Source organism: Dromaius novaehollandiae, chromosome 16, assembly GCF_036370855.1.
Source record: "Dromaius novaehollandiae isolate bDroNov1 chromosome 16, bDroNov1.hap1, whole genome shotgun sequence".
Taxonomy (NCBI): Eukaryota; Metazoa; Chordata; class Aves; order Casuariiformes; family Dromaiidae; genus Dromaius; species Dromaius novaehollandiae.
In genome coordinates this window covers 15042470-15062286 of record NC_088113.1, presented here as the reverse complement: position 1 = coordinate 15062286, position 19817 = coordinate 15042470, and the positions used below count along the sequence as shown (strand labels likewise).

At 41.0% G+C, this 19817-nt stretch overlaps 1 long non-coding RNA gene across 1 annotated transcript in view; it reads right to left on the bottom strand.

Moving 5' to 3' along the window:
- The window catches only part of LOC112984205 (uncharacterized), a 134987-nt gene extending 115633 nt beyond the window's left edge, over window positions 1-19354 (bottom strand). The window contains exon 1 of the long non-coding RNA XR_010391927.1: window positions 19281-19354. This is a non-coding gene — a long non-coding RNA (uncharacterized LOC112984205). The remainder of the gene's footprint in view (window positions 1-19280) is intronic.
- Window positions 19355-19817: the final 463 nt, after the last annotated feature.

Genomic DNA, 19817 nt, shown 5'->3' with positions numbered 1-19817 from the left:
CTTCGGATCAGATCCTATTAGAGTTCATACTTCTACACACTTGCTCATTGCTTTCCTACTTTGAACATATTACCTGAAGGCTTAGCTGCATTGGACTGTTGTTTTTAGGCAGAAGTTTCTACTGCAAAAATTTAAAAAAAAAAAAAAAAAAAAGAAACTTTCAACTGGGAAATTCAGGTAGGCAAAGCTGAAATAGGCATTTCTTGCAACATTTACCTCTCATGGTCGCCAGCTTTCACTCACTGAAAAGACGACCAGTGGAGATAGAAACATGATCAACAAAATTTGCACCAATTTTTTTGTTATTTATTCTGCACCTTCAAAGTGCAACCCCTGGCAGTTCTCCCGGTGCGGATTACAGCATCCTACTGAGGCAGGTACGTCACTACTTTCTTTTGAACCATAGGAAGGGAAACCAAGCCACAAACTCTATACCTAAGCAGGGAATGAGCAAAACCTGGTTTAATGATTGTTTCAATAATCGCTAGCATAAAAGGCGCATCAGGGGTTGCTCTAAAGGCTACTCTACGTAATGAGCCCACCATCAAGCCCCATTTCATCTACAGATATACAGGCTTATGCATTTTGTTTTCTAAATTTCTAAACATGCTATTTGCTTTTCCTAGAAAAGAGTGGTCCTGTTTAGGGTCCATCAAGAGCCCTAACCAAACTCCCGAAGTTTCTGCACAAATAGCTTTCGTCTGAGCAGTCATCCAGCTGCCTCGCACAGAGCCACTGCTAGTCAATCTGTAAAAATTTGAGTTTTCTTTCTAGCTGCCCAGAGCAAAAGAACTTTCCCCTCTCTTTCAAATATGTCTAGGATCATCATGGTAAGATACTAAATTCAGCTGTCTGGACCTCTCTCTGCCTAAAAGGCATGAAGGACATGGAGGAACTGTGGGCTCTATCACATGCAAAATTTCTTTTGCAGTACATCAGACTCAGACATGATCTCTTGTGACATGACATCAAGAAACAGTTTTGTTTCTTTCTTTACCCCGAGCTAAATGAACGCTTTATATTCTGCTTGTGGTTAATGCCAATGTTCATAATCATGTATCTTTTTAAGCATCCCTGTTGTATCACGCGTTGCTGTCTCTATAGCAGCTCAGCACATAACCCATTGATAACTTGGCTTTCGGAGGTGCTTATTGTGTACCTGTTTGGATTCTTTTCCCTTCCATTAATTTGATTATTATCCTCTTTCTCCCCTTTTGTCTGTTGCTCTTGACTTTGGCAGCTGCGTGCTGTGTTTCCTCAGGCTGAAATGCAGCGCAGAAGGCAGCCTCGGCCACCGCTGCCCCGCAGCAGAGCGCGGGCTGCCGGGTCTCGGCCAGCCCGCGGGTGGCAAATCTCCCCTTCCGCGACACCGCACACGATCCACCTCGGCCAGGCTTGTCATCGCTACCTCTGCGCTGCCCCGAGCTCCCAGAGCAAAGTCCCTCTTTCCTTTCCCTCCCTCTTCAACCAGGTAGTCTCCTGCCTGGAGGAACAGCGCTGGAAACGCTGGAAAAGCAGCCTGCTTATGGAGCAGCAGGCAATGCTTCCTTTCAGCGGTTTCACCACTCCAGTGTGGTCTTTTCCTTGCCACGCTGGGGTTTTTCACACCTCCGTGTTTGTGCTGCTGGCATTTGTGCAATAGCGGGAAAGGCTGTGCCATTCCCGACGCAGCGGGAAACAGCCGCTGCAAACGCTCCCCAGCGTCACAGCTGCGGAGTAGGGGATCTCCATGCAGACTTCTGCAAAGATGAACTTGCGCGTAGGTGTGTTGTGCCATTTTGAAAAAGTGGGTGTGCAGCAGTTTTCTGCAGATGATTTATCAGAATCAGAAAAGAAAAGCTGGTGAGTTTTTTTTTTTTTTTTTAAATAAAGTATTGCTTGCTGAAATAGATTCATTAGCACTTGAAAAATGCCACTCAAAATACATCAAAGTTGGCAGCCAAGTAGAGCATTTCGGTCAAAAGTTCTACCTTTGATATGAAACAACGCCAGACATGAGTACAACCTGCAGTGCCATCAAGGCAGGGAGGAACCAGACACAGAAGCCAGCTGGAGGTTGTCATTTGGAAAAGCAGCCAAAAAGAGAGCAATAGTAGGCAAAGTTACCTCAAAGTGTATGAAGAGTTTTTAGAAGAAAACTTAAAAAACCCAGTAGCTTTAAGTTTATGAGTCTTTAGTTCTCATCAGGAGACGGGAATAAGCTCTTCACATCCTAAATCTCACGTGACTAATCAAGGATGCCCACTTGAAAACTACAGCAAAAGAACACAGAAAATACAAGGAAAAAAATGTATCAAATCTCCCTAGCCAGGAACAGAAAGTATTAGTCTATATTTCTAAATTAAAGTTGTTCCAGCTCCTCAGAGCTGTCCACTTGTCTGTTTTTTTCTTTTCACTCTTATTCCAGATAATGGGTCAGGGAGGAACACAGTTGCCTACAATAGACTATTAAGTAGAGTTGAACTTTCCTGTTCTCTTTCTGCATACATTGAAAGACAAAAGCATATACGTGGATACTTCATAAATACTTTCTAGCCTATGCATTGTTGGACATGTATTATATCTTTTTCCCATCTTAATTTTGAAGCCCATCTTTTTTCTCACGAGCTAAGTAGATTTATACATTACATTCATATGCACAAAAATTCATACCAAGAGCTGCGTGTTTGTATTAATCAAAAACATGTGGCAACATGCTATTAGTGTAGATAAACAGTATGGTTAATTGAGAGAAATGTTCTGCTCAGCATTTTGCTTGTTCTGGTGCGTCTGTTGCATTGGCTTGCATTTAGTGAGAAAAAATTAAACAAAAAACAAATCATGTTCCTTATAAAGCCCCACTGAAAAGCTACAAATTTTTAAAATGAATTTCCTAATACCTACTGTGAGCAATAACTATAATATGTGAAGTTATTCACTCTTGACAGACACCAGAATTTCTTCCATGTGCCAAATTCTTTAAGCTAGGTTACTTTGAAATTGAAGTTGATGGAGGACATCTGATCTAAAAGATTCTTTTCTTTAAGTTTAATATGTCATATCACATGATCTTGTCAGGTGGGATTATGTCAATGATATTCATGCAATAATGCGAATCAGCCACGTGCAAGTTGACTATATGACTAACAGAAAAAGGAGACAGATTTTTTACGGCATCTTTTCTGACACTCTCCTTTTCTTTCTTTCTTTCTAAAGAACGTAGTCTGAGCTACAAGCAGCAACCACATCCCAGCAAACCATCTACCAAGCCCAAATTCCTGATCCTGTGTTTTGTGTGGGTGGATCAGAGCACCAACAGTAGGAAAGCTTTGAGATGAAAATGAAATGGCTTTCCTACTATTTTCTTTGGGCTCAGCTGTTGCCATAGCATTTTTCTGCTCCACAATTCATTTTATGGGAATCTCCTTTCTCTCCCTAACATTCCTCTCAGTTATATCACCAAAATACAGCAAGAGTCTCTGATATCATCTTTTACCTGGAACCTAGGAAAAAAAGAAATTGAAAGTATCTGGAAGCTTTCACAAACACCGGACACATAATGAGCCTCGAGGCAGCCCCAAGCCACAGTGACAGGTGGTGGAGGAGACCGCCGGGGCCAGATGCACCGGGGAAAGGATGCGGGGCCGGACTCTGCCTTCACTTACACCCTCCCGCTCTGCTGAATGGCTCAAGGACAAAATTTGCTTGCATGCAGCCCATTCTTATACCTAGGCTGTTGCCATCCGCTCAGAGATACGAGCCTACAGCATTAGCGACACCCAGACACTGCAACCCCATGAGACTTTCGGGTGCTGTTGGTTAAGAGGAGCAAGACTGCAAGAGGGAAAAGGCAAAGCGAGAGTTTAATGTGCTGCTAAACAATAACTTGGTTGTTGTGCAGACATTTCTTTTTGTTCTTCAGGAAAGGAGAGGTAGCTCCTGATGCCGGTCTCTGGGGCTGGTAACCAGGAAATACTACTGGGCAGAGGTTTCTGCCAAGAACATGTTCTAGCAGAGCTTCAAACAAGCCTTTTTAAGGTCTCTTCCCTACGCCCCTTCCATTATACTAAGGTTTTCCCTTACAGAAGATAATTTTTTCCCACACAGAAGATAATTTGCCGAGACAAAATGAATACACGCACACGACTTCAAAATTCAGCTTGGTCATGTAAGACTGTATTCAAGGACCAAGCTCACCAGGTACGAAAGCTGTCTCATTTTGCAGTCCATGGGGAAAGCGGCTGGTACACCCATGCCATGAAAGACCACGGGTTATTTGCACTTTTCCTATTCTGGTGTGTCTGAACGATTGCTTCTGTGGGAATAAAGTTATGCACTAAAAAGAGCGGGGGAAATCAGGTTGCTTTGAGATTTTGCAGTCAGTGTTCATGCACGTGAACGGAGCGCAGCTGGAAAGCTGATCTGAAGGGCCGTTAGTGCTAGTGCGGCAACATTTCTGCATGCAGCCGGAGGCCAAAACCAGCTCAGGCTGTGACATATTTGCACTGTCCATTAAAAATATCAGCTTGTGAATGGTTAAATTAATACTACCAGAAGAATAACGCTCCTTGTTTATAATAACTAACACATTAGCTCACTTTAGTTTTCAGTGGATATAGAGGAAGGAATATGTTATGAAGAAGTTAGGAAGCTTTCAGCCTCATGAGAAAACGTCTCTATCCGGGAAAAGGAGTTACACACAGGTAACTAATACAGCCTCAAGAGGAGACTAAAATGGAGATAGATATTGTTGCACCATGATTTACTTGGCTTTCACAGTTGCAGAAGCAGCACTCTAATAAATAGAGGTCTGCTATTATCTATTCATTTGTGCCTTTATGGAGACATTCAATAAAAACCTGATATCCAGATCCTTAACGGTGTTATGTGAAATAAATTTGGTGCACTTCATAATATGCAATAGGTATCACAAATAGAAAAGATACCAAATCTCTTCTCTACTCTATTTCTTTGAGAAGGATCATTTTACAGCTGCACAACCATAAAAAATTTGCAACAAACTTCTCTATAGACTTGAGAAAACAAAGTGCCACTGAACACAAATAACATATTCCAACTGACAGAGAAAGATGTGTTACATTAGTTTATATTTCTGGAGATGATCTAAGCCCTCAGTTATCTGTTACATCAAATGTCTCAGTTTTCCTTCTGTAATCTAATATCCACCTTCAAGCTTGGCCTACATTTAAAAATTATACAAGTTTTTTCAGATGCTGCCATTTTGCCTCAGGCTTTTTGGGTGTTAAGCTCCAGTAATAATCTACACTGTTTCTTTAAGAAAGTTCATCCATTCACTTTAATTACATTTTCAGCCCTGGTTATTGTCCCTGTGCCTGCAAAGAATGTTTCCAGCCATAAAAAACCATTATCTGCCACAATTATGGATAACCAGAGCGTGGCCAGAGGGCAGAAATGCCATGGTGAAAGATTGTACCGCAATTCAGTGTAGAATTTATAACTTTCCTCAGGGCTAACTGTCAGCCTGATCACAATGCCTGACAAAAAGATCCAGTAAAGCAAATGCAGATGCTTCTTCTTGCCTGCATGGTTGCTCTTTTTAATTTCTTTGTTTTTTTTAAGGTGCAGTTTGTTATAAGACATTAACTTGCAGCCACTACAGATGCAACGCTACAGAAAAGGCACTAAGCCTGATGCAGTTTGCTGGAACACAGGTTCAGACCATACGAATCCAGCACCATGGTTTTAAAAACACATTGTTCCCTGTGCAACCAGAACATTTCCAAGGTATACAGAAAATACTACTGTTTGTTAGCTCTGATTGCAGAGGCTGCAGGCTCAGCCTCTGCTGTGTCACATTCTCTTTGGTTGTTACCGATCCCAGATGGAGACAGAGACAATTTTCCATAGCTACCCATGTTACTGCTCTTGCAACATTAGATCTTTCCATCTCTAATTCTTGTGGCTAGTCACACACAGAAGAATGCTGAACTAGAAGAAGGATGGACTTCTTGACAGTATCGTAGTATATCCAGTTATTTTTCTCCTTCCCTGGTCATCTTTGTCCTAACTGAACAGAGGCTTGCATTAAGCTTCCTGATGCACAGGATTTTAACGGAAGAGGGCAAGAAGTTCATGAGTCCCATCAAGATACCTATTTATTAGAATAATAATATATATTCTTCTACCATTTTTTCCAGCCAGAAGTCTCGAAACACAATGCAAACATGACTCAGAACTATCCTTTCTTTCTTGCTGTGAAACAAAACTGAGACGGTAAGAGCGGGGCCTGGGCCATGCTCTGATATCCCTGCTGGTACGTGGCCCCTTGGCCCACAGCGCTGCGGCTGCGGCAGCCTGGGCTCGGTGGAGGCGGCTCTCCCCACCCGTGCGCAGCGGCGCTGGCGGTGCGCTTGGTTGGGCCCGTGCAAAGGGATAATGCAGGCTGAAGTTCCTCCCCTCCCCTAGGCAGGCTGCAGACTTGCTTTAGCCTGCGCCCGGGTGCTGGTCCGCATTCCCACGGAGCAGACAGTCGCCTAAGTTGGGCTCCACACCTAAGCTGGGAAGAGACCTTCACGGAGACTCGATAAGAGAGGTGAGGCTCGGGTCTGCAGTGCTTTGCCTTCAGCAGGGGATGCTGCCTTTCTCAGCTCTGCGAGGAGACAGCTGCTCAAAAGTAAATGCAGAACAAAGATCTTGAAAGGTATTTGATTTCTACCTAGCCTCTCGCTTGGATTTCCCAAAATACCTTAATTCCAGTGGGACACTAATGGCAGTAGGCATCTATTCACACCATTAGCCATTCAAGTGCCTGTAAAAGTTTGGCTCTAAGTGTCCACAGATCAGACAGAGAGAATTCACAACTGTTTCAAAGTATATCAGCCTACTTTCTCCTCTCTTCAATTTTAATTGCAGGGATCTAACGTATGGAAAAGATAAAGGTTCAAAATTTCTGACTGCAATCCAGAGCTCTGTTTTTTGCTTAGTTCTAGATAATGAAATGAGAGAGCTGAGTAGGTTTCGCTAGAACTTCAGGTCAAAATTCAAAGGGATTTTGCTATATCTAAGTTGTCTTGGTCTCTTTCTCTGAGTAAGGCCAGTTCCAACCCAGCTGCACCTGAACACTCTGCAAAGGGAATATTTCTCACAATCTTTGAGATGGCAGATCTTTCACAATTCCCACCGCCCTAAACCCTACCCTGGCATGAACAGGTCATAAGATTTGGCACCTCTGATTCAGCTTCAAACTCAGCTTCTATCCTAAACCTAATTCAGGGCAGAACTCCACCTCTTGGCATATCTTCAATAAAACATCATTCTACCTGAACCTCAGAAAAGATAAACTATTAAGGTAATAAGAGGATAATTTAACCTCTTTAATCAGATAATCCTCCAGCACATTGGACATTTATTTGCACGGTATATTCTGCAGTAATGAGTTTGCAGCTCAGATTTAAACAATTCCCCACCCTCAGAAAAAAGCTGAAGGAAGTGGTTGAGACATTCCGTATTTCAGGTGCCATTATGTGAATGTGAAAACAAATGAGTTTAATTGGGGAGAAATTCATCCCAGACAGAGGGCTTGCCCAAGGCCCTTGTCTGAGAAACCCCACTTAACTCCTCTCCGGTACAGCATAGCTACAAAAGCACTAGATACCAATTAAGCCCTACTTATCTTTTTAATGAAGGGCTGAAGTTGAAAATGAATTATTGTTTTGATGTGTAAATGATGTTGGTTTGGTAAGGCCACGAAAGTATTCTATCTGGGGGGGACAAGCAAAAAGAAAGTGATAAAGTGTTTGCCTGAATGAAAACTCTACTGAGCTTTCTATGGCTCTCCAACAGTAAGAAAAATTTTCCAGAGCATTCGGACTAAAACTGCAAATTCAGCAACCTTGAATCATTGTGTGTCTTAGTGCCAATTTCAGCCAAGCATTCATTGCAGAGACCAAAACAAAAAGAAGTACTTCCAAGAAAACTAGAACTTCTCATTTCAGCTTTCCCTAAAATAATTTTCTTTTCTAAGTAGTTGTTCATTCTGATATTTCCCTCAATTTCATATATTTAAGTGTTAAATGTTCAACAATAAATAGTTTTATTTTGGGTCAAACAGAACAATTCTTTTAACTTTTTCCTAACTTTTCAGTTGATTAAAATATTTTAGAAAAACAAAGAAATTTTGAGGCCTAATTTTATTCCTAAATAAATTCCAAGGAATAACAAAACTACCACTTTATATACGTCAATAAATGGCCCCAGACCCTGCAGTGAATCCAAAGAATTCAATTTTGATTTCATTTTAAATTCAACTTAGGGAATAATTGTCTTGATTTCTGCAGCTTCTGCTGAGCTGTGGCTTTACCTTAAATGTTGCACATCTTCCAGGTGGCTGCAGTAATGAACAGTGCTCCTTGGAAGACAATTTTCCTGATACAGATCTTTGAAAATGAGAAGAGTTCTTTTGCTATGAAACAGGAAAGTGAGATATGGTGCTTCCTCCTAACTCCAGTGCCAAAGACCTGGGAGCTAGCTTGGATCCCACTAATAAAGCCAGTAAAGGTCCATCAGTTTTTCAAAACCTCTGGCACCCATGAGTGGGTGAATGCTGGAAGGACAGAGAGGCTCAAATACAGTGTGCAAGATTGTATAAAGCTCTACAGGTCAATTAACTGCCATTGATTTTCAAACCAAACCATTGATTTTCAGCTTGTGCTTTACAGACCTGAAAGAGTTCTCTCAAGGACTTCTTCTCAGGTGTTAATATAACTTACAGCTTTAAAAAAAAAAAGCAAGCCTGTAATGAGAAGGCTTAAATATGCTATAAAGTGCACCCAACCTGCTGGAAGAGGTTGAAAACCATCTATCTATATGAAAGCTCATCCAGTTCTGCGGGAGATTTTCTGTTTTGAACTTCTCTTTAGCACTCATCATAAATAGTAGGGCCTTCCTATTCCAAAACAACAATACACAAATTATTTTGATGGTGCTAGTAGCCAGAACTTCTTTTTAGGAAGTAGGAATATGATTAATTTATTGTCAGACAGATGGTTATCTCACTTGTAAGACTGTCACCTTCCTAGGACAGGTTGTGTCACGTACTCAGACTTTACAGAATAGCTTGTGGGCTGTCTGAAGTGACCAACTTTCAAGGGACAGGGAGGTCATGGCTACTGGCAAGGGAGCATGGAGGGACAGAGTGGTCTTTGTCACTTGTGAGGTATGTGTGCTGGTTTCCTGAGATACGATCGAGAGCCATGGTTAAGGTGTGAATGATGTAAATTAATCTACACCAATAGGCCTCCAGATTTTGGCAGAATCTCTGGAGTGCCAATGGAAATCCACAGAGATGCATTCCACCAGAGTCCTGGTGGACATCAGCTTACAGGTCTGGGGTCCATGGTTAGAGACATTAAATTCCTATGTATAGTTTAAAAAAGCAAAACTACCATATTGCTGCTAACTTAAATCACCATAGCTTCAGCTGTGCATTCATTACACACACAAAATTCCCTTTGCATTATTGTAAAATCAAATCCCTCATCCCAGATTGTAATTACAGAGTAGTTGGGGAGTAACTGCCATCTTCCCTTTTCAGGGTCACACAGCTCATTAGTCAATCATATTATTAAGACATTTTCAGTTTTAATAAACGAAGGTGATGCTCATCTCATGGCTGAGGATGGATATTTTTATGGAAATAAATATTTGATGCATATCTTCACAAAGTCTCTTCAAAAAAACCATTATCACTTCAAAATAGTTCCTCCTAGCAAAAAGCACAATTATGTAATTAAGTAACGATGAGACGCTAGCTTGTGTTTACATTTTCGTCCTGATTCAAACCCAAAAAATCAGCCGTGGTATAGGCCGATGAAACAATACAGTTGCAGACCAGAGATTCAATGCTTCAGTCACCTGCTCTACTCCAAATGCTCTAGTTGGCTCACAAAATTAAAACCAGGTTTTGAACTGCATTTAGTGAGAACTTATTCCATGGGTATGTCCACTGACCAGAAGGCTAACACATTCTTTGCTTGGAGGTTAAAAAATATCTGTTTAATAGGAACAAACAATTATAACATTCATTATGTTAGCTTTTCAGCATGTAATATCTTACTCCTTAAGATACAAAAATAAGTTATTTTAACCCAAAGTAGATTTGAAGAGTGCCTCCCTAACTTCTGAGGATCAGTCTCATTTAAAAGTGAGAGAGGTTATGTTCAGAAATTACTCAGATGCTTCTAAAAATTCCTACTTGGTAGCCAAGCATTTAAAATGTGTACACCTGAAGTAATTTTCCATTCAGTACTTTTTGAAATCAAGCTTAAAAAATGGACTTTGAAATGAAAACACATCTCTGTATCTACATTTTCTTGCAGCTGGTTTTCGTGCTGTAGCACAACGTTGCAACGCCTCATTCACAATATATCCAAAATATTAACAAATTACCCCAGAAGCTATCTTGAGCAGAGGCTACTTAGTGTCTTAGAAAATCTAGCAACCTATGTCTATACTTTAATAGATGCTAACCCAGTTTGAAAATATGGCCTTCGGTAAATAAAATACTTTAAAACCTTGTCTATTTGTAATAGATTTTGCAAAATAGTTTTCTTTGGAAGTATTAAACTGCCAAACCTAATCTTCCTAACCACATCCTGCAGAGATTAAGACCAATGACAAAATGAACTCCATAGATGTCTTAGGACATGATGTGTCATAACACTCTAGCTAAGCACCATATGTTAACTTAAAAGTATAGTGTTTGGAACGCATATTTCATATTTAGTCCTTTCAGGGTGCAGGAATGTAGATTTTACACTTTTTATTAGAGCAAACAGTGGTTATTACCATTAAATTATGTTATGCTAGCATCCAAAATTCTCAGTCAGGATAGTGACTTTGTAATATTTACTTTTAAATAATGCATATGTTGGTCTATTTCAATTTATGGTAATTGCAGCTCACAAAATAAGGAAATGAAATGCTGACTCTCCAGTTCCAGATATGAAACTGTAGGGTAGGTCTTCCTTCTGCGGCAGTGTTCACAGCTGTGCAGATCCATAAGAATGAGCTGAGTTACAAAGATTAAACTACTGTCAGAATGGAGAATCATCTTTGTGAGATGCAGTTACCGTAAATGGTATTTTTAAATAATTTTAACAATTGATTACACTTGCCACTGATACTCAGGGAAATCTTATTTGTTGGAAAAATAATAATAAGCTTCTCTTTTGTCACCTGCACCACTTGGCAATACTTTCACAGCATGCTCTTTAATGGAATTGTTCCTCATTTGCACCAGCCAGAGAAGAAATGTATGCCTATGATTTTCTGAGGGCATTTGGCTTATCATTACTATGTACTCTCAGAGGCATATCCACTGACTTCAATGGAGCCACACAAGTTTTTGCCAGCTTGATAAAAGACTAATAAATCCCCTGAGCACGACTTCACTGCCTTCACTTCCTGTTGCGAAAGAAGTTCCTACCCTACCAAAAGGCTGTGGCACTGAAACTCAGGTCCCACCATTCCCAGTCAAAATGAAAAGACTTTGTGCTATGGAAAACTTCCTTTGCAGACTTTGAAAAAGTCTATAAATATTGAACGCATGAGCACTGTGAGAATTTAATTGCCAGCTCTCCCTAGCCCCTTCTCCTGCCTCTGCTGGCCATGGCCATCGGTGCAGGTGGCTCAGCCCTGGTGCATTTGCTGCTGCGTCGCTCCGGCTTGCGGATGCTGGAGAAGGAACGTTTGCTTTTGCAAAACCTGTCAGCCAGCAGCTGGAGTTGAGGCTGCTCACACCCAGTTGTTCCAGACAGCAAGGAAGCTATCCAATGTCCCAAATAAATTAATGAATTCTTCTCCTCCTCCTCCTCCTCCTCACAGACTCAGCGTTTGAGCCAGGAGCCGTAATCGCACTCTTGCTGCCTCTGAGTCACTGTCAGACTGAGCCCAGCACGGAAAAGTTTGCAGAGTCAGCAAAGGCGGTATGATACCTTCACTTAAGTAAAACCAGTTTAAAAGTAAACTCTTCTTCCCCGGCCTCTCTGCACACACATGCACAGTGCAGCTCCCCGGTGCACATGCAGTTCCTTGGAAGAGAGCGCCTTCCTTGCATGAAAGAGCTTTTGCCCCTTGGGTTAAAACCTTGCTAGTCAAGCCCCTAAGCAGGCAGATGAACCAAAGCTGAGGTTTCCAGAGAAGCCTGAAAGAGCCAAGCATGCAAAACCCATTAAAATTCAATGGGAGTGGAGCACTCGCTCTCTCAGATGCCTTTGAAAATCCCAGCCTCTGTCTTGGAGTTAAACTGAGGAGATGAGGACGGGAGCTTTCACCTTGTTGCTGTGTTTTCTAAGGACAAAGGAGGGCCTGGAGCCGCCAAGCTGGGTATTACAAGACCCTTCTGGTCACTACCACAATCACAGAAACTTCTACTCTTTCTGCAAAGCTCTTTCCGTGATTTTCCCCCTTATGCCAGAGTTATTGCAAAGCTGGAATGGGTAAATGGTCACTGTTAAAAATTGGTAATACTTAGGAAAGCATTAGTGTATTTACTCATTTCTTCTTCAGACTTTCGTTTAGGGTCCGGCTATACAGAAATGCAAATTGCTCACAATGACCCATTGCTTTGACCCCTTTTCAATCAATCTCTGATAACAAACTGCTGGCAAAACATATAATAATCTCCCCCTGGATTTGGCATTTGAAATTAATTACCTGAGAAGTTCTGGGAGGTATTAATGGTCTGTAAGTAAATTTTGAATATTTTCATATTCAAAATTCAAACCATGTTGATTACACAGTAGGCTGCATAGCTTGTTTCTGCTTCCTGGCTGTAGTGAAATGCTATGAATAGTTTTCTGGTGAGACTGTGTACATACTGAACATTTTTGCAAATGTTTACTGATATTTGCTTAATGTCAGTATTTTAGGTGAATATTTCTGCAGCAAGGTTCAGATATATGTACTATCAAAAATAAAATCCAAAATGTCCCATAAGCAAGTATTATCATAAAAAGATTTGGGGGAACACACTTAAGTTTTGTCAAAAATATTGTGTTAATCCACATATTTTCTTTCACTCTTATATTTTGCCAGTAGAAAGAAAAAGATTTTTTTTTTTTTTTACCAAGAAGAAAAGAGATTATTCTCACTAAACCTAATAAACCATTTCAAAGCTGGATTTTCAGAATAATCATGTCTAATTTTTCCAGTAGAAAGAACTGAACTTCAAAAATAATTTGCATTTAAGCATTTTAATTCTATGAATATTCTTCAAGATGAGTGTTTTATCAACTAACGTGTTTAACAGAAATCAAAACCCAAAAAAGATATCTCATCAAACTATGCAGACATATGTTTATATCATTTGCCTAGTTTCAGTAGCATGAATTAGCATTATTAAAAAGACACAGTAGCACTTACAAACCAGTTCTGTATCCTAATAATCTCCAACTTCCATACAAAATAGCATGAGATTGTGTGAGCATCTAAGAACAAATCCTACACCTAATTCTCATTTTCCAAGTGGTAGACAGCAATAACCTCTGCAAGCTTTTCGAAAAGATCATCCTGAAAAGACTGAAGATAAAACAGACATTTCCCTTCGTTCTGTAAGAGAAACCTTTCTAGAAGAGGATGCCTTAAATTCAGTATCCTACCCCAGGACAGCACAACACTACTGTGAATTGATGGTCCTCAGGGCTCTTTTCAATGCAAATGTAAAATAAACATTTCAGAGATTTTTCCCAGAAATAAACAGCAGTTCCTAAATACAAGTTGTAGATGCTCAGCGCTTGCTCATGTTTTTGTGACTGCTGCAGCTAAGGAGTTTGATAGGGAAAAGAGGTTCTAATATCCAGACCCCCAGATCTATTAGGTCCCTTTTGATCACACAAATTACTGGAAATTATACACTGAAATATCACTGTTGATCTGACTTCAAGGCAATTGCCTTTCCAACTGATCCTGGGGCAAAGTTAGTGCAGCCAGTCAAGTAGTATCTATAAATTTTCAGTGCATGCCACTTTCCGTAAGTATTTCCATGCTGTGGGATGAACATCAGCACCACAACGTTGATGTTTACAAACATAGATTTATCCTGGGTCATGCTGCAATAGATCCACAGGATGACGGAGTGAAGGGGGGATAGAGGAAGGAGAGGAACCAAGGTTTCCTTGGACCTCTCCTTACCAGAGTTCGAGCTAGCCCTATTGGGAGCCCTGGAGGAAATCCTTCTCCGTAACCTATGGAGCGCAAGAAATGAAAGATGAGAAATGCCGATATTAGGATGGCAAGTGAGAACCCAGCTTCAGGAATGCTACGGGATATGAGATAGCACCATGGCTAACAGCCATGACTTGTGCCGCTAGAATCAATAGGACTTGAGGCGCTGAGCATCTAAGCCATAGGGCATGTCTGCCCTGCAGACTTCAAGTTAATAGATATCCAAGAGCTGGCTTAGGTATCAAAAGCAGCCTTGCTGCACTAGCATGGCATCTGGGACTCTTTAACCTGCTGACATCCAGGTATTTAGCACTAGTCCAGGTGTATCTCTGCTGTACTGCACTACAGCCATCCCTGGCCTCTCTGTGCCTCAGTTCCACAGGTATAAACGCAGAAAAATGGTAATCTCCTGTGTTGTATGGTGGTTGTGAGAATGAAAGTTATTATTCATGGTGGGCACTATTTAAATACCTATGCCAAGCCAAAAGTGGAGAGAGCGAAGGAGGAGGGACCCCAGACCCAGCACCCTCTTTGCATCATCTCCCACAGCTGCATCGGTCTGTTGGTAGGTAACCTGAGCACCCCAAGAGCATTGCAGGGAGATCCAGGCGAGACTGTGCCTACTTGCACAGGGAATTCAAACAGCTTATTACCAAAGCCCTTTTCTTTTTTTATTATTACTTTCTTCAAACAAAGCTAATAAATCGAATCACCCAAGATGCACATTATGCAAAGCTTAATTAGATTTGGCACACATCTCGCTAGGAGTAGCACCCATCTGACTTTAGATCAGAGAACTCAGGTTTGATGGGTGGAACCAAATCGCCCACTCTGGAGTTGCTAAATCTACTTTTAAATGCAGTGTGTTTGCATTTTTCACTCTGGGACCTGGAGGAGGTTAGCTTTGTTTGGCTTTTGGGCAATGGGAGCAGTAGGAGAGAATTCAAGAATAGGATATACATTTATGAAGAATATAAATCTCTATTCTGCAGGCATGGAAGAATCACAGAGTTGGCAGCAATCATTTTATGGAGCTACTGTGCTTGTGGTGCTTCCTCCTTGACTACCTGCTCTTCTTTTCTAAGATATTTTGGGGTATTTTTAGCGTATGTATATAAACTTATGCAAAAATCCTATTTTAACAGCACATTATTTGGCAGAGCAACCTTCATTGCTGCTACCTCTCCTGATTTTATTGTCAATCTCCGGCATTTTTCTTAAGCCCACAGCTCCTCGAGGAACAAGATTTGGTGAAAGATTCAGCTGTAATTTTTTTTTTAAACATAGATTTTTAATCCTCACAGGGGAGAAAACATGAAAACAAAATAACCTTTTCCTAACCCTATTGAATAGCAGGCAGATAAAAAGACGCAAAAATGCTTGCCCATACTTTATCACTTGTCTGTTGAGAGGCAGCAACACGAACCAGGGGGGTATACAGAGAATTTACACAGAAGTGTAGTATTTCTGAAGTGGGCTCCTGAAACCCCACAACCACCTCCCGGTTCCCTCATCTCCTTTTCATGGAATCACGTGTGCAAGGGATGCAGAGGGGAGGAAACGAGGGTGATCAATCGCTGGTGATTTTGGACACACACACGTAAGCACAGCTCAGAGTTGCTTTGGGAGCTCGGTGCTCCAGATAACACAACAAACCAAGGTCTGGACAAGAAAGCAGGGCAAAATACATAGCTACGGATTGTCCTCACCTCCTACAGACCCCTGAGTGCAACAAAGCCAGAAAAGCAAGCACACCCTGAGCCCTGACACGGGATCTCTGTCCCCCATCACCAACTAGATGACGCACCTTGCTGGGAGCCTGGGAACCACCCAGTTACTCCATTGACTTTTTCTAGGGAAACACTACAATTTTTTTGAATGCACAGGATGCAGTTGCTGGTGAAAATCATCTTCATTCCAGCTATAAGGGTAGAATACAGGATATCTTTTTTTGCCACAAAAGCACATGCTATTCTTAATCTAATATTCTGATGTTGAAATAGTATAATCGGGGCATTTTTCTGGTACTCCTTCTGAGGAATACCTGACAGATCAATCTTGATCTTATTGAAGTCAAAGAAAAAGCTCCTTCTGTCCTGAGGGGCAGATTCAGGACTTTTTTCCCATAAATTCTTGGAAAAATATAAAAAAACTATCAAAATTTGGCACAAACATACTTAACATTATCAAAAGTACTTTCAAATCCTGATGAAAAGAGTTAAAGCTCTCTTGATGGAGAAGGACGTTATCTTTTTTCAACAGCATCAGAGAAAGCAGTGCCTTCTGTGCATAAAGGTTATTTATTCTGAGGATAAAAGAGCTACTCGCAACCTCTAGTTGAAGACTTGAATCAGGACCTCATTCTGGTGAAGAGAAGAACTGAAGTGTAACTCTTGCTATATTTAAGTTTAAAAGATTTTGTTTTGAAGGTCTAGAGCTCAATTCCCACACATGCAGTCACTAAAACTCCCACCCGCTCGTTATCTTTATTAGTGCCAGCACTTCCTGCAGATTAGGTTAAATGATCCCTTTCTGTTAAATGCAAATAATTTTTAATACAGCAATTTACACATCCCTCTGCAGAGAGCACGGGGTGGCCTGCGGTACCCTGCAAGTACCTAGTCAGCGTCTCAGCTGTCCACAGTCCGCTTTGAACAAAGGAAGAAGCGAGTGATGGCTCCATCAGCGCAGTGACGGTCTGGAAATGGCAACACTCCTCCTGTTGAACAGCACAACTGGCTGTGCTAATTCAACAGGCTCCAGCATATCGGGGTGCCTCACCGGCCTCCCAGGCTACGGGCTGGTAGCTAGCATCTCCGAAAGTCTGCGCTGCCTTGTACGCTACCACTCCCTACACTGGCTGCGCTGGGTTAGCGGAGATACGGGCATGCTGCTGTCAGACCCCTGCTGTACTGAAGGGATCTCCACTAAGCTTTACGCTTGTCCAAACCCAGGAACAGAATGAACTGCGTGGCTTGCATGGCCAAACAAAGCTAACCAACACAAGGGAAATTTTAAATGGCAAATGCTTGCTATAAGCAGCTCACATACACTTTTCTAGTTATGCCTTATTTAACAAAAAAAAAATATTGGTGGAATACCTTTTATGTGACACATATATACAAAAAAGAAAATCATAGATCACCTCTAGATAAGATGCATTCAAATTTGTTCTTCGGAGTGAAACACACATTCAAAATCTGCCTTTAAAAAAGATGCCACAAACCATTGTTGAAGCCTGGGTTTTGTAATCCAAACACCTGACATTTTTTGATCTGCTGGATGAAAGCCTCACATTCACCATATTCACAAATACAGAAATGGGCAGATATAATTAAATAAAGGGAGCCCAGTTCATGCTTCACTGCATCATGTATGAGAAGTTGCTGCTGACAATGACATTGAAAACCAGTTGTCAGTCTAATGTAATCAAAGAGACAATTGGCTCTGCTGGCAAGAACTGAATTAGTGTTTTCTGTCTGAATCAGTGTCATCTTCTAGGGAGCAGTGAAGCTTATGCAATGATAACAAAACTCCCCAGAAGCTGCATTTGTTACTGAAATATGGTGGTGCTTTGGTGCTATGTAACCTCATTCTGTAATATAATATACCTCATGGTCATGCTACTGTTCTCATGTTTCTTACAATGATACAATTCAATGACCAGACACTTGATCAAACTAGACAACTATAATATTAAAACTTTAAAATCTCTCCTCAAGAGCTAACGCAGTTTATTCTCAAATGAGTTCTCTGTTCTCCCGTACACTGTACACACAGGCAGAGCATGAAGTCAGGGCAGACAGTCTAGAGGCACCTTCAAATGCTCATGCTTTGGGGTAGGAGACTTTGGGGAAAGAGACGGATGAATAGTGCTGGGCTCCATTTTCCTAATGAGGAGAGAGAAGGAATTCAAACTAGGGTCAGATATGAACAAGTCTCAGTTCTCAAGTAGGATCCATTGCTGATGCACAAATGTATTTTGCTGTGAGAAACTAGTAATCAGACTTAAAACAAACACACGCATTTTTGGTATCATCCTGGCACCACCATTATTTTTCTTATAGTTCATAGTACAAGCTGCTGTTGAACTCTGGAACACACTGAGTATTGGTATTTTCAATCAGAGGTTTTTATTTTCATTGTGGTAGAAGCTCGCACTGCATGTACTGCCTATTATCTACACGGCCACTCTGCTGACTCCTTTGTGGAAAACTGGGATGGTTCACAGGGGACTCCTTTGGCATGGGCCAAGAGGATGGAAAGACTTACAGTACAGAGCAGTAAGGATGCTTCAAGAAAGCCACTTATCCTCAAACAAAAAGCTCGTTGTAAGGAACTTCAAAGATTTTTGCATTTATATGTAGCAATCTTATCTAAATACTTACTATATTTATATAACAAAACAACCGGCACCTAGAAGCCAACCTGAGCAATTCCTGCTTCCTACTCTGTTTACTTAATAACTATCTTTTCCTGTGTTCAGCAACGTCAATCAATAGAAAATTCAAGTATTAATCAAGGCAGTAAAGGCAGACACTTCTTATTTCAGTTTTAAATATATTTCCTCTTTTTCATCTACAATACCTGCTTCTTTAAATAGATATAGGTATAATAGGAGGATATTCTCACTGGATTGATATACATTGGTAATTAGCAAGCTGCTGATCCTCCTCAGGCCAAGGATATGCTGGATGATCTGTCACTTAAAGGCAGGACACCAAAATATATTCCTCTTTTTTATAATTAATGCTCCATGTTAAATATTCATCAAGAGATATATAAATTATTTCCTTACTCAGGGCCTGATTTTTCTGTCCTTGTTCAAAGCTCTTATTGAATCAGAGTGTGTTTACCCACCTAAGACAGGATATGACTGCACTTTGAATCTGTTGTACTACCCCTATTCTTTGTAAGCCTCTGGTCTTGCTCAGCGAGAACAAGTCAAATCCTGAAGCCCTTTATCAGTGATCCCCTCTTCTCTTCTCCTAAAGCCACGTCAAAACAACTCCAGCCAAAATGAAACCATTCCAGCACAGGAATTTTGGTAAAAAAAAAAAAACAAAAAAAACAAAAAAAACCAGAATGAGACTCACAGGAGCAGGAAGCATTGGTGCATCACATCTTCCAGCCCGCAGCTCTGGACAAGGCCTCTGTGGAGTTCCCCACTGAAAGAGAGAGTGAGCGAGATGAGGAGAGAACAGGAATGGCTTATGTCTCACATCTACTGTTTTTCAAACCAAAGTCCCAAACAGGAAATGTTTTACTAAAAAAGTTTTGTATCAACATGGTTTTCACATGTAGTGGGTGAATCTTGTTAGTCACTTGAATCACTGCTTTGATTTTACTGAAACAAGTCAAGAAAGAACGAAACCCCAGTAAGGGGATGGCAGATGACCACGTCCCTTCGGCACACGCCTCCTAGTCCAGCTCTGCCCTCTGAAGGCATGTACACTCTGCAGTAGTGCTTATTTATATGTCACATTGCAGCGATGAATGTTACTGCTGCTCTCAAAAACATATGCTGAGAAGTTTATTATGGCACTAAATATGGGTTGGGTAAGAATCTGGATTGTTTAAGTGTCAAACAGTGACAACATGTGTACAATACAACACAGACATCAAGGGAGAAC